The sequence below is a fragment of the Lepisosteus platostomus genome, chromosome 10, assembly GCF_059453375.1.
Source record: "Lepisosteus platostomus isolate fLepPlt1 chromosome 10, fLepPlt1.hap1, whole genome shotgun sequence".
In the NCBI taxonomy this organism is placed as follows: domain Eukaryota; kingdom Metazoa; phylum Chordata; class Actinopteri; order Semionotiformes; family Lepisosteidae; genus Lepisosteus; species Lepisosteus platostomus.
The window spans coordinates 24,136,940-24,152,643 of NC_142620.1; the positions used below are offsets into that span (position 1 = coordinate 24,136,940).

At 36.1% G+C, this 15,704-nt stretch overlaps 1 protein-coding gene across 11 annotated transcripts in view; it reads left to right on the plus strand.

Moving 5' to 3' along the window:
- The first annotated feature begins 5,238 nt into the window (after nt 1–5,238).
- Nucleotides 5,239–15,704, plus strand: part of LOC148653624 (alpha-(1,6)-fucosyltransferase) — a 409,984-nt gene continuing 399,518 nt past the window's right edge. For 6 of the 11 annotated variants that reach the window (XM_088648867.1, XM_088648863.1, XM_088648864.1 and 3 more), the window contains exon 1: nt 5,239–5,415. The gene's annotated coding sequence lies outside the window, so the exon portion shown is untranslated. Of the gene's footprint in view, nt 5,416–6,732; nt 7,146–7,694; nt 7,768–15,704 lie in introns of those variants that run through there. The other 5 variants (XM_088648865.1, XM_088648870.1, XM_088648868.1 and 2 more) reach the window with 2 other exon arrangements.

Genomic DNA, 15,704 nt, shown 5'->3' on the forward strand with positions numbered 1-15,704 from the left:
CTGCATCTGAGACTTTACAGGTAATTTTTAACTCAGCTTTATTATGTAAACTGAACAGTTCTGTATTCCAATCTGCTTTCATAATGAATAATCTTATCTCAGGGGCTCCTTCTAAAGTTAAAGCTTCTGCTTAAAGTGGGAGTTCAGTCATGCTGCACAGCTCTTTGAGGTACTGGGGGCGTGTGAGCTGCAGTCTGTGGGTTCTCTGGCTTACAGCATCACTCACTTGTGACCCCTACTGGTAGGTTAACAGCAGGAACTAGCACAACCACTAAGGGTTTATCTGTATCTTAGTTTATCTAGGCTCTGTTCGCCTGCCAGTAAAGCAGCAGGAAATGAAGCTGACAGCCTGCTGATTGAGGATGCATGGTTTTCATTATCTTTAGGGGGGCAGAAGTTGTAAGTAAAACTACTGGACAGCTAGCCAATTTTTAGTGCATAAAAGGAGAAAAATCACCAGTTCTAAATAAAAAAAAATCATAATATTAATAATAATAACAATATTCAAAAATGAACTACTATATGCCGTTAATTATGCTTGAAAGCGAAATACTGTTTGAACTTTTTGCCATATGTGAGATACTGTATATCCCCTTTCACATTCCAGTCATATTCAAATTCTATACAATGCAGAATTATTCTATTTTAATATTTTGGATTTCCAAACTTTGCAATACAGTGTATTAATCAAAGATATTTTACCGGAACCTGGATTGCACATTGGAATCTACTGTAAATACTCTTACCATTAGACAGTCTGGTGGAAAATTCTGTGTTTAAATTCACAATTGTTGTTGTAGACCAGGGCTTAGTTTCATGGATGGAGTCACATGTAGAACCGTTTCCATGGAGACTGATTGATTTGATATCTCAGTTAACCGGTTTTTTAACAGCTTCAAGCATATGCACTGCTGTGTAAAATATTACACACAATCAGGAGTTACAACATATGTTTGTGATACAGGTAAGTGTCAACAATTTATTCAAAACCTCAACTAGTCTATTCTACTATTATAACAACTTTGCCTGTTATTAATAACAACTTAGTTTGGGAGAGAAGACCTAATTTTGTCATTTAACAACCATTAATATACTTTGATCAGTATATTCATAAATTCATTACAACATCTCATGATAAATTATACATGACTAGCCAATATTAAATGTGGCTAACCCATCACATTTACAAATCAAAGGACATTATCTCATCTCTAATCACAAGCAACATTTGTTCCTCTAGAACCATCGAAAGAGCCAAAAGGATATGTTTTTGTATAATATCTATCAAGATTAACTTATCCCAAAACAAAATAGTTGAAAATTTAAACTTTTTCAACACACACACAATTAACTACCATTACAGTACTAAATATATATATATTTGTACTGAACAGCAGGTTATGATTATGTATACAGAAATACATTTTTTAAAGCAAGGGAAAAGTGACTTAAAATCACAACTATACTGTAAATTTCCACCTTTTACAACAGTACCATAATCATTTGATCTATAGACTATTATCATTAAACCAGATTCAGATACTGACAAAATATTCTTAAGGATGTGAGAATATTGAAGACTTTTCCTTCAGTTACTGACAACAGTAACATTTCTTACACTATGTCAGAAAATATACATTTGTTTGCAATGGTTGCTGTGAATCACCCAGGTGAGTGCTGCACAGGTGATGGATGTAGTGGGATCCCTTGAGATAAAAGACACTGTATAAATGCAAGGCCTTAAATAAACAGCAAATCTTTGGAACTACTGACAATGTTTTTTTTTTGCTGAGAAAAGATTGGTAGTGGCTACTGTGGTTGGGGAAATAGAAAACCCACTATTCATTTTATTTCTTCCTATATTCTTCCAGAAAATGATTTTGCCTGTTTTTCTGTAAAATACCTAGGATGTATCAGAGCAGTGTTCGACCTCTTGCTTCCCAGTGATTCAGCCTTAGGGTCTTGCTTTAACACCTTTCTGTTAGAAATGAAACCATTACAGTGTCTTTCCAACAAAGCAAATTTAAATGATAAATTACCAGTTGCTTAACCACATACAGTACATTAAATAAAGAGGTAGAGATGCACAGTATTAGCATGATGATTTTAAGAAAGGTAGCTTGACTTGTTAAAAGAATGCAGATGCCTGCTTGTTTTATATGAGTTTGGGGTTGGCTTGGCAACCACCTCTTTTAAATCTGTAGCAGTGTGATGGAGTGCTTGTTATTTTTTCTTTCTTTTACTGAATGTAAAATACTCCAATATTTCCCTCTACCCTTCTGGTATGTTTGAGAGTGTGCATGTGATACGAATGAAGTGTGAATGATACTTACCCTTTTGTTGTTTCCCTAAAATCATTGCAGTGTTCTCCCCGTTGGAATATTGTATTGTGTTGATCAAGATGGCCACCAGTCACCTTTCCTGTTTGTAGTAGCACACAAATGATCTTAAGGGGAAAGGTTACTGGTGAGCCATCTATAAATAACCGATGTAAGGTTAGTTGTTTTGTTTAAGTGAATATATCATGGTTGCATGACTCTGTTAAAATTTATAAGTTTTTTTTGGTTGTCTATTTTGGTCAAACTGCCTATCTCTGTTAAGAAAATGTGATGAGTCCCTTTAAGAGGATGGTCCTTAGAAGAGGAGGGGCTATAAAAGGGACTGGGAGAGCTCAGTATGGAGAGGGTGCCTTGGAGGAAAGGTGTGGAGAGTACTTCTGTGAGGGTTGTTTTTTGTGATCCCTATTTTGAGGGCAATAAATCCAGTTTTGTTTGCATTTGAAGACTGCTGTGAAACTTTTGGAGTTTCTTTTTTTTTTGAGCCAAACTGACTGAGCGACCAGGTGACAAGCAGGTTTAAAGCAAGATTATCATCATTTCAGCCTTCATTTCAGTCATCAGGAATCTTCATTCAAATTATAAATCATATAAAGGAATTACATTGCAAATATTTTAAAACCTACATAGTACAGTGTCAGTCAGAGAAGTAGAACAGGAATTACGGATAACAATTGACTAACTGAACCTCTTAGAACAAGGGTTCCCACCTCTAATTGTTCATCAGGAGAATATATACACCTCTAAATATTCTACAGCTTAAAACACAAGGAACGTAGGTCCTCAGAAATCATAGGGCAGGGGCCCTCTGTTAACACCCATCAGTAGCACTACAGATTGCTATACTACTGCCAGCAGCGATATCACTCTGCAACTCACAACTGCCAACCCACTGAAGCTAAGCAGGTGTGAGCCTGGTCAGTACCTGGATAGTAGACCTGGGAAAAACTAAGGTTGCTGCTGGAAGAGGTGGTAGTGGGGCCACCAGGGGGCTTTCACCCTGCGGTCCATGTGGGTCCTAATGCCCCAGTATAGTGACGGGGACACTATACTGTAAACAGGTGCCGTCCTTTGGATGAGATGTAAAATGGAGGTCCTGACTCTCTGTGGTCATTAAAAATCCCTGGGTATTTCTTGAAAAGAGTAGGGGTGTAACCCTGGTGTCCTGGGCAAATTTCCCATTTCCCCTTATCAATCATGGCCTCCTAATAATCCCCATCATTATTGCTTCATTACTCTGCTCTCCTCCCCACTGATAGCTGATTTGTAGTGAGCGTTCTGGCGCACTATGGCTGCCGTCGCATCATCCAGGTGGATGCTGCACGGTGGTGGTGGAGGGGAGTCCCCATTATCTGTAAAGTGCTTTGAGTGGGGTGTCCAGAAAAGCGCTATGTAAGTGGAAGCAATTATTATTATTATTATTATTATTATTATTATTATTATTATTATTATTATTATTACTCAAAGATTAAAGAAGAACATGATGCACCAAATGCACCAGTTTGTACCAAGGAAATGAAGATATGGTCTGTATTCATGAAGTAAGAAGCAAATATTAAACCAAGCAAACAGTCCTACTTAAGTTGGATCAAAGAAGAGCGATTCTAATTGGGATGAAATCTTGTAAAATGAGAACACTATTGTCTGCAATTTAGCAAAATGTTCTTATGCAGGATATAATGCAGTTTTCCTCTGGTCCTGATGGGAAGATTTATGTGTTATAATATAGGAAAAGAAGAAAAATACAGTAGCCGGGAACAATATTATAGCATGGTGGAAAAAACCAAAGGGTATAATTAATCCAATTAATTACATTGATTATTGCCTTGATCATTGAGTAAAACGACATTGATTAAGAAATCAGATCAGATAAAGTTTGTGTTTTAAGTGTATTCTTTGGAAATGCCACAAAAGGACTAATGATTTGGACTAGAGCCGCATTGAGCAACCTTGTGATTACTTTTAATAAGTAATGCCAGTTGTAACACATTTGTCCTTCAAATAAAAAAGTTGGAAAGAACATGAGTTTGGGCAGAATACAGTATTTCCTCACTGGCCCACTGGCTACAATCAAACTGGAAATACCTAGCAACTGTAAAAATTCTGAAGGTCTTCCTTTGGTATCAATATTTCGTAGACTTCAAAACAAACAAGAAAAATTATGATGATTTAGGAATTACATTTTAAACAAATTCAAACATAGTACAGCTACTAGTACAATGATAATAATACCGCTAATAAAATGAAACTGTTTTCCATAATTACTTAATTTTGTAGAGTTTTATAAGAAGATATAATAGGAAAATGGTAAGGTATGATGACTACTTATGGATAATTCTCTGGGCAAATTTATAAATGTATTAATTCTCCATATGAGGAACATCAGACAAATCTGTAATATTTAAACTATTTTTTTAATTATTCTGCATACTAAATGAATTGGTGAATATGACATTGGTGAATAATATACGATATGAAAGAAGCAAAAGCCTTAAGCTCAAAAGCAGGACTTTCATTTTCGTTGTTTTGTGTATAAAATGCCACTTCTGCCTTAAAGCAATCTAAAAGGTGAATTGTAGTTTGACTTGAAATTTCGATGCTGTGACATGTATTCTCCGCCCTTCGAATTAATTTAGACAACTACAGTACTTCTTTGCCGGCTCTTTACACGTACAGTACAAGTAACAGTTCCGAACAACTGATAAGTGCAATGCATTGTCTTGACCTGGCGTTGCATTCTGTAGGATGTGCCGTCCAGGCTGATGGCGCTGGAATCCCTGACATAATACTGGCAGCAGGCGCTTGAGTAACACGAGATAGAGCCCGCTGCCTGTACCGTGGAGGATCCTGTCAGTATAGCTGTAATACAGCAATCTGACACTAGCATGCGCACTGCAGCCTCTTGCCAATTTCAGTCTCCTCGGCAGCTAGGCAGCAGCGACTGGCCAGGCAACAACCTCTCCAGTTCCTGTTTCCGTCTCTCAGCTTTCAACATATTTTCTATAATATTCCTCTGAAACGACAAATTGAGTTGCCGTAGACTGTGCGGATCAACCGAAGCTTTAGTGCACTAAGGAAGGTAGGTATTTTTTATTTCTCCAATACCTCTCCCTCAAACGTGCTGAATAAATGTTGATGCAGTCAGTGAGCGGTTTCCATCCCCCTGGCCTGTTGCTGAGGTGCTTTGCTCTTGCTGCTGCTGTTGTGATCATGATGACAAAATAGCGGTCAGGGACGGTTTGCGTATGTGGTCCCGTTAGAACTTGTCTCCGGTCCGACCGGAGCATTTCCAACTACAGGGGAACGCATCGACAGATGTTTGCATTCGAACTTACCCCCCTTTCGGTCGAAAACCATTCGTTGTGAACGTGAAGGGGTGGTAGGAAGGTGTAGCAAGAAACAAGAAAATGCAGCCTTTTTATTCAATGAATACCTTGCAGGGAGTAACGGCGCAAAACATACAAAGAAACAAAGCAAGTGACATAACGCAATAACACGGAAATAAGCTCAGTTTTCAGCTCCATTTGCAGTGATTCTATATGCTTCATGGAAATTCTCTTCGTTAACCGTAGCAAATCTGGGACTACTGTCCTGGTTGTTTTAAATAATACATTAGAGGTAGCTCCTGTTCCCCACACTGTAGCTATTTCTAGACGTAATGTGCTTGACATGATTTTTTAAACACTTTTGGGAAAATATTTGTTATATTTCCCGTTATGCTGCACTATACGCCTACTTACCCTTAAAAAAACAACCTACAGCTGAGCGGTTGTTTATAGAAACCTGTATTGTTTTCACTAGAGTTCGCGAATAGAAATGAGGAATTCTGACAACGAATCTGTCTTCCGAAAAGCTCACGTTCATAAGAATAGTTGACGTCTTCTATTAGTATAAGCGAAAATATTGTTAAGTCTGGGAAAATAGCCTTTCGTTTCTTACAGTATGTGTGCAATAGAAGAGCCTTGGGTGTTATTTTGTGTTTTGATCCTTTAACTACTGTAACCTTTTGGATTTTGGACATTATCAAAATTACTTTAAATGAGAAAATATTTCAGTGTAGAATTGCGCTTAGTCTCGTCGCAGATCCTATGCGTTTTTTGTCGAGGATTCGCTCATTTGGTGTTCATCGTGCATTTTGTCAATCTTGGCTTACTGTACTACAGCACCTAGCCTGGAATCCAGCGCTCGTTCGACTTTTTGGGAATCATATATCGTCTTGAACGTTATACATTTTCTGCTCTTGGAGCTCCCCAGAAACTGTGGAGCAATTGTAAAGTGACGCATTCTGATCCGTGATGTTAAAAATGATGTTAGACATCATGTAACCTAATAAAAACACTTTGCAGTTTAAATCGGAGGTGCATTCGGAAGCATGTTGAATTCAGCACATTAGAGCTGAATTTTAAACTGGGTGTTTAGCCTGTTGTCACACGTTTTGATTTTGGACACAGAAATGACTAGTTCGCATATTGGTAGGGTCAGTTATGTTGAATGTACTGTAACGTTCGTCTTAGTTTCGGGGTAAGCACGTATCGTACAATGCAGGAATAGTTACTTGGCTTCTGTATCCTACAGCTAAGGGCTGCTTTAAAGTTTTAGGCACTGTTTTGTCCGGCTAGGGGGAGCTAGTATTCCAGGTTATTGACCCTTTGAGTTTCAGCTATTTCGTGTTACTGATAGCTGTTTAATAGTTAACGCGGTGTTGGAAACAGAACTACATGCATTAGTGACATTTGCCACAGAGTAAATTGGAATTGCAGGTTTTCGTCTAGATTTCAAATTCCTGTACACCTGTTGTGTTGCAAACGGGTAAGAAGACCTTTATATACTTACTGTATATTGGCAAGGTGTTCATTTATTTTTGCAAAATGACACTAAGAATACTTAAAGAAAGGGGAAATAGTGATATTAGTGTGATGTCCATGAAACAAAACTGCAACTCTACATTTACAAATGTTTTTGCATCTCTACTGAAAGCTAAGAAAATGCAAAATAGATATATTGGTTTACAAACATTTACACTTGCATATGTTAAAACACTATTGCCTTTTATAAAACTGGAAATGTGCTGGTCAATATTCCACTTTTTCATTTTTGAAAATATTTAGTCCTGAAAATATTCAGAAGAGGAAAAAAATATTTTTTCTGCTTGCATATTCTAAACATTAACATGATAAGGTGAGAATAACATTTTTCTAGTACTATATTATATTCTTTCTTACCAGAGATTTAAGTGACGTAAATGAATTGACAAGCAAATTGACAATAACAAACTGAAGGCATTTGAGAATAACAGCTGTTCATTCTAGCAGTCTGTTTTAGAATAGTTAGCTCTGTGCTTTTAAATTGTCATTTTAGGTTTTCTGAGATCATGTTTCTGCAGAATGCAGCTGAGTCGTACAAGTTACAGGACTGTTAATTATTAACAGAGGTAAGTTAACAGTTACAGTTGCTGATTATCACACAGCCCTCGTTATGCGTTTAGTATGGTAATAACTTGAAGAGTATATCAACATACAGTAACTGGGAAACAATGTTTTATTGACTTACAGTTACAAGGATACCTGAAAAAGTTAACTGTTGTATGTAAATTGACTCAATAGTTTGTGTATTAACTATAAATAAACCATTACAGACTACAATTCAATATTTGTTTCATCCAAACTGCAGTACTATTTTAGACGCTAATAACAACTGCAGTGTGACTGTTGTTAAGTTAACCATTAAGTGCACTCTCATATGTCAGGAATGATCCTGTACATTAAGATGCCTACTTCTGGAAATTCACCAAAAGGCATCTGTGGTTAGAAAGCATCATATACCCTACTGTTAAACTCCTTCCAGTAGAATAGGATTTTATTTATCGAGATACAATTTAAGAGCCTTTTTTAGGATGTTATGTCATTGAGCCATTATTTTAGGCTATCTTGATGTATTGTGTAGATACTTCTATTAGAAGTCTTATGTCACTAAGTTGGGATGGCTGTATGCCGTAATGGAATGCCACACGTAACAGTTCAGTGGTTAAGACTGATGGAATTTAATGAATCAGTCTATCTTATAATTTGAATGCAGTCCCTTTTTATTAAGAGTAGCATCAGGGTACCCCAGAAGTGTGCTGCAGTGTGGTGCTGTCACTTAGAAATGCTTTTTTTACAGATTCATTCATATATGTTTGTGTTAATACTTCCATAGTAAGTACACCATACACCACAAAACTCTCAAAATTTTTTAAAATATTAAAGGTATCTTCCTCCCTAGTCAGCCAAGTGTATTATTGGACAACATAATTTTATTGTTCACCCATTAGTCATTTAAGAACCGCAGAAATAAGTGAGCTCATTGTATTCACACCTCATCTTTTAAATTTGTTAATTCATCTGCTAGTTTGAATACTGTAAGTGCTTAGTAAATTAAGAATAAATGTCACGGTTAAGAAAGCATAGTGCTTGCAGTTGTACAGGAGATGCATTTTATTCCTGTGGTGGTACTTTATGACTCTGAGGATTACTGCATTGTTAAAGTGCTATTGCCTTTATTGCTGAAGAAAAACCTTAGAAAACCTTAACAAAGCACACATCTTACAACAGATACTAAGCAATAAAACAGTGTAAAGGAGTTTGTTTAAAAACCAAAGTATGTATTTTATCTAATACTTAGTTTTGATTTTATAGAACTGGTTTTATTAGTATCTTATCAATGTTGATTTAGCTGTAAATACAACTTATAAGTATTTCAAAATAAAAAAAAATAGCTTTTAAGTTTTAATAATATGAAAAACAACTTTTTAAGAAGAGTTCTATAAAATGACTTACAGTTTAGTATACAGTATATTTATGTGTTTTTAATGTTGGGCTTCATGTTTTACTGAATGCTTTGATAGATAATTGATTAGTAGTGAATTATGATTTGACATCTGAACTGTTGATTTTATTAAAATAATGGAACCCAAAATGCTTTGTGCTTTTCAATTCACAAATGACACAAGCAGTATATGACTGTGGAACATGACTAGATTTAACATGTTGCTGTAAATATGTGGATCATTCTACATCAGAATGCAAGGTCTGTGATTAAGTTGAACATAAGAAAAGTAAACAACAAAACGAGACTTTTCGATCTAGACTGTCTGGTAGTTATTAGCTAATCCATGCATCTCACCTAGCTGTTTCTTGGAAGCAGCCAAGGTATTGGCTTAAACAGCATGGTTGAGTAGCCTGTTCTAAACTCTAACAACCCTTTGTGTAAAGATGTGCCACCTGTATTATCATTGCGTTTATTTTCCTTTAATTTGTCTGCGTCATCAGGAGAGTTTGTAGTGGCATTTGCCTTTAGCTGTTTCTGTGTTGTTTGCATGATTCTGTATTGTAATAGTGTTTTTGTCTATTTGTGAAAATAATTCTATTATTCATTTCTGTATAGTTGTCAAATTCACAAAAATTTGAGACTACAGCTTGCCAGCAAAAGGTAAATTTAAAAGGATAATTTCTCGCTGAAATGAATTGAAAACAGCAACACAAGAATTTTTTTTTTATGTGGATGAGGTATGGTTTATGACATCTGTAATTATCAGCTGTTCAGTTACTTATTGCATATAAATGAACATTTGCTTTGACTGACACCGTGTTACAAAATGACTTTCTGAAATCCAGGAACAGTGTTGCCACATAATGGCACAAAAATTAGAACATTTTTAAAAATAACTTTCAGCTTTAGCTTTGAGAGCTATGGGAAAGTTTCAGAACATTTCCCTTTACCAAGCTATAACAATACTTTTACTTAATCTTGTCATGTCTACTGTTAACTCTCTGTATTTTTAATATGTACTAAGATATTGAAATACATTTTATATATATATATTAGTCTGGTTTTACTTTGGTGGACCAAAAGAACCATTTATTTGGAATTACACAATTAGAAGCTATGAGACATATTTCCAGAAACTATTTTTAGTAGACATATTAAGTTTTGTGACAGACTTAATGCGAAAACATACCACGTTATTGTAGGACATACAATAAATTGTTGCTTATCATTGTATCCTTTATTATTTGACTGGTTAGCCCACTTTATTAAATCACTGGTTGAAGTTAGTTTATAGATCTTTAATTGGGGAACCACCTTCCTGACATTTGTAATGCGTTGTCATTGTACGATTTTATAATTTAAGACGTAGTACTTTTATCAAATTGAGCCAAGAGAAACTTCTGATTTTTGAAAAGTTTTGGGCACATATCAATTTGCCACTGACAGTGACCTTACAGTCTGCAGAGTGAGCTGAAACAATCCACCTTTCTAGCTGGGAACATTTTCAATTGTACAATTAAATCTTTGCCTGATGCTGGCACTTGTTAACACTACCGTGCCCGATTATGTTATTCACATTCTACTGACTGCTTTTTTTTCACTGCTTCTTTTTCTGTCACAATGATGCGTGAGTCTCTTGTGCAGAATGTCTGTGTAAAAGAGAATTTGTTCTCAGCTGACATACTTTAGGCTATGTGCTTAAGGATGATGATGATGATTTTTATCCGGCAGAGGATTCCTACTCCGTTGGGCCCCTGAGCAAGGTCCTTAACCCAAACTGCTCCAGGGATGCCATGTAAATTGCTGACCCTGCGCTCTGACCCCAAACTTCTCTCCCTGTCTTTGTGTCTGTGTGTCTCATGGAGAGCAAGTTGTGGTATACGATAAAAGACAAATTTCTAATACAAGTAATTGTATATGGCCAACAATGTGATCTTATCTATCTTATTTGTGCTGGGATAGCTGTGCCTTTGCCATCTCAGATACGTTCTAAGACACAATGATATATTGTAATTGGTGCATTGTGGGAGAAAAGGGTGGGGCTTGTTCAGAAGCCTTGTGGTGACTGTTAACAGAAAGCGCTTAGGGAACTGCCACGTCAACCCTACACCTGTTTTAAGCTGATGGATAACAGGGGTAAAGCTTGTCAGTAAAGTGCTAACCACATGAAGCACTGTCTCCTGTTTCCTAGGGTAACATACCGTTGATTCATAATAACACTCACAGTTCACTTCATGACTCCACCGTCTGAAACAAATCTGTTACAATATAAATTCATCATGCAATGCTACCACTTACAGTTCCATAAACACTTGCAGACAACAAGAATGTAAATTAATCAAATATGACATTCGTATTGCAATGGTACTGGAAAGGAAACATAGCATAGAAAATGATCTAGATATTGTCAGCTTCCTTTAAGTGATATTGTATGTGCAAGTTTTAAAAGTATTGAAGGTATGACATGAGGCAGTCTCTTGAATTCATGTCCTGTCAAAGATTTCTACACACCACTGGGCATTATAATGGCGAGATGGACACAGTTGGCCACCCTCAAGGGAAACATTTTTTTACCTTTAGTCCAAGAGCAACATTTTCTGCTGACAGAACTTTAAAAATTACACTAGTGTCTAAACAGAACTGAAATGATTCTGGTATAATCTTTTTTAAAAGAAGTCAAGCCAAGAGATAAGTGATATTCCATTCCTAGTAGTTGACTTAATTCACCTGGTAAGTGGATTAATGTGGAATGACAGAGATATCCCAAATTCAGCAGGAAACACACTATTGTTTAACCGAACTCCTTTTCAGTTTAGAAAAGTTGTGGACTTTTGTTTCATCTATTGTACTATTTAGAAGAATACAATAACAGCCAAAATTGTTTTAGTCTTTCCAAAGATTACATATTTATATCCATTAGAGATGTGGTGTGAGGCCAGCTGGAATTTAGAGTAGGGAATTAAAGTGTGAAAGTAAAAAGGTCTGCAGAGTGAGGCAGGGTTTTGAATCCCCTAACCTTTAAATTGTGACCCTTTTTGTCAGCAGTTTGACTTACCAGCTGTAAATATGCTCTCATTAATTTCTGCAAGAAGTGCAAAAGAACAAATGAATGAATTGACAAATGAGTGGAAGCCATTTGGTCAATCTAGGTTTTAGTATTCATTTTGTTGTTGAGCATCTCGTTCCAGACACCCACATCCCTTTGTGTAAAAATGTACCTTTTGTTCTCCAGTTCTTCGTCTTAAAATACATCTGCATTTTGATTGAACTTGCAGTTCTACAACAAATTTGTGAACGGTCAAGAGCCTTTTCAGAGCTGGAGAAAAGAGAACATCAGAAATGGTTTTGGAGGCTGATTCCAAGGTGCCAACAGATGTAGCTGGAGACCAACTGGAATCAACAGTGTACAGTAATCCAAAGAACAGTGCTGAAATATGTGGGCATGTTGCCATGGTGACTGAAGTTGTGACTTGCCTTTTAGCTGAGGATAGCTGTACCTGATTTTTTAGAGAGATCATTTTGGAACTTGCTTTGCATTTTTCCTAACTACTTCATAACCAAAACAGCAGAGATAAGGTTGGCTTTTGAAAGATACCCAGAGTCACTGATCGAGACCCCTGATTGCCCCCATTTCAATGCAGAAAGTGTGGCTTAATGTTTTGACTTGATTTTAAATGTCCATCCGAACAGGGGTCTCTCAACTTGTTTTCAATCTGTATTTGCCTACTAGTACCACAGATTCAGTTGCTATACTGCATACAGTATTTAATGCAAATTTTGCTTAACAAATTGTTTTAAGATAAGGTGTATTTTTCAAAGATGCTTAAATTGATGAAGTGTGATCTTAGGAAAATAACATGCCAAAACTGATTTGTTTCATTATAATTTAAATGTATAATATTTGTTACATCTGCAATGAAAGAAAAAAAATATTGTAAAAATGTTTATTTTGTATATTGTTTAAGGCAAGATTCAAAAACATGAACAGATGTTTGCAGTACATCAAATTTAGGGTCACAGGGGAGCCAGAGCCTATCCCGGTAAGCAAAGGGCACAAGGTGGTGTATAGCTTGGACTGGGTGCCAGTCCATCACAGGGCACATACAGACACATGCACCCTCAACAACACCAGTTTTCCCAGAAGCTAATTAATGTACCAGTATGTTTTTGGAATGTAGGAGAAAATTGATACTACCCCACCTCTGGAATTATACCCAGGGCCAGAGTGCTGCGAGGTAGCTATGCTAACCAATGCACCACCGTGCCACCCCCACAAAAAAACAAAACAACTGCTTTGTTCTTGGCTAATGTGTAGACCTAGACAAACAACAATGACATTCCAAATGATAATGATAAAATGATATGATAAAAGCAAAAAACAGAAACCATATACATTCCGCTTGAAGGATAATTCGGATTCGGTATTTTTATTAGAGTTGCCTGTAACTGTGTATAACAAAGGATACACAAATAAAGAAACAAGAGATGTATGGGAAGACTCTGTATAAGTGAAATCAGATGTGAACCACAATATAAGAATTGCAGAAGAAATCTTAAGAGTTGGGCTTGGGGGCAAAAATGGCATTCAGTAAATTGCTAAGAACCAACACCTTATATTGAAAGAGAAGGAATGAACTGACATTTTGAAAGGTAGCTACTTTTTGTTTTCTGATAACAGAGTACATTTTTGTCACCAGCTGAAAAGGTTTTTTAAAAAAAATGCTAAGGAAAAAATAGGTTGTCATTTCAGTGTGAAGTTCGGTTTTTCTGGAGTATGTACAGTTTGCCAGGAACTGTTTCACAAATTAAGACACTATCTGTAGCAGAATGAAGTCAAGGTATCTGGGGCCTGAAGAACTTCATTAATGTCTCATAATCTAAAAGGGATCAATATTTTAAGCATAGTTGCGTTTACTCTGCATAATTGTTTCATGCATGATTTAATGACTTTTTCTTTATACTGTAAGTGGGATGGGTGAGAAAGCCTCATCTTTCTTCAGATGAACTGTATGGATTTTCTCTTAATGTCAGATATTTGCAATTTCATGAAAATTGTATCAAATTATTATTTTTTTGGTCCAATTTTAATAAATCTGAAAGTCCATTTGTATCATTTGTACATTTTCTGCTGCAGGGATGTTAAGATTGCTGCATCTAAGATTATTAACAAAATAGGCATTCACAGTATATCTAGAGGAAGAGATATGCACAACAAATGAAATGAAATAGAGAACACTGTGCATGAAAGGCCCTTATCCTCATTTTTACCTAAATGAAACTATTCTTAAAAATTATACTTTTCACAGTAGCAATAAAATTGTGGTCAATCATTACCTTAGGCTAGTATTTCATTGCCTGCTTTATCACTGTCAAATCATTCATGGTGACCTTTATAACCACACTGAGAGTGTACATTTACCATGATTAAGGATTTGCAATAGAAGACTGACAAACTGGGCATTATAATTGATGTATACACAATTGTAGCATCTGAAGACTGAGCTAAAGGAAATGGAGAACTTATTTTTAATGTTGTGGTTTCTTGTAATGGAAAGTGAAGGACTTGGTGAGATGCAAAAGGGTTATGTGCTTTTACGAGAGATTACAGACTGACCAAATCCTGAGCTGATGTATCAACCTTTTCCCTGTTTCCTGGACTTCCTAATGCCAGCTAGGACATTTGTAATTGGAAATGAAAACATATTCTGACAAGGTTCCAGTTACTCCCCTCTACACACATACTGTATTGAGCTCTGTGGATAATACCACCGACAAGGAAGGCCTTTACATTTCAAGGGAACCCACTAATAATGAAGTTAAAAATGAAGCCTTAGCTCTGTTGCACAATATTATAATATTTAGATATTTATATTTTTTTAGATCATTCAGTGCACTTCTGTGGGAGATATTTTTCTGGTCAGTTCCTGCAGTTAGACCTCTATCTCAGTTAAGCTTTTCTAGTGTAAAAGTTTTAATGGACTCTATAATAAAAGGGCTAATTGCTTTAAAGTTCTCTATATTACTGGCATTCTCCTTTCATACCTGATGTTTTCAACACATTGTCTTTACATAGTTATTTAACATTGTATGAAATCTGATGTATATCACTATAAAACTCCAATTTTATATTTAGATTCAAAATTTACTTGGTACTGGTGGAAAATGTTGCCATATAGTATGTAATTGTACATTTAAAACATACTGTATTTTGCTTTAATGATTTAGGAACTGCAAAACGTGAGGATTTTAACTTAAACATATGTCTTCTGCAAATCCTGTCTTCTGCAAATAGTGTAAGAAGGATTCAAGCCTAATATTATTAGTAATAAGGAAAAATGGCAAAGAGACTTAATCAATTTTCACAGTAGCAGGGTAGTAACAGAGATATATTATTTGTTTTACCTTACTGATAGTAAACGATTTCAAAGCACATCCACCAGAAAAGCGTAGCACCCACGAGGGTGACACAAAGCAGCCACTGTGTGCCAGCACCCCAACCACATACCTAATCAAAATTGCTTTATTTGAAATAGCGTACTGGTACTGAACTAACTGTATACA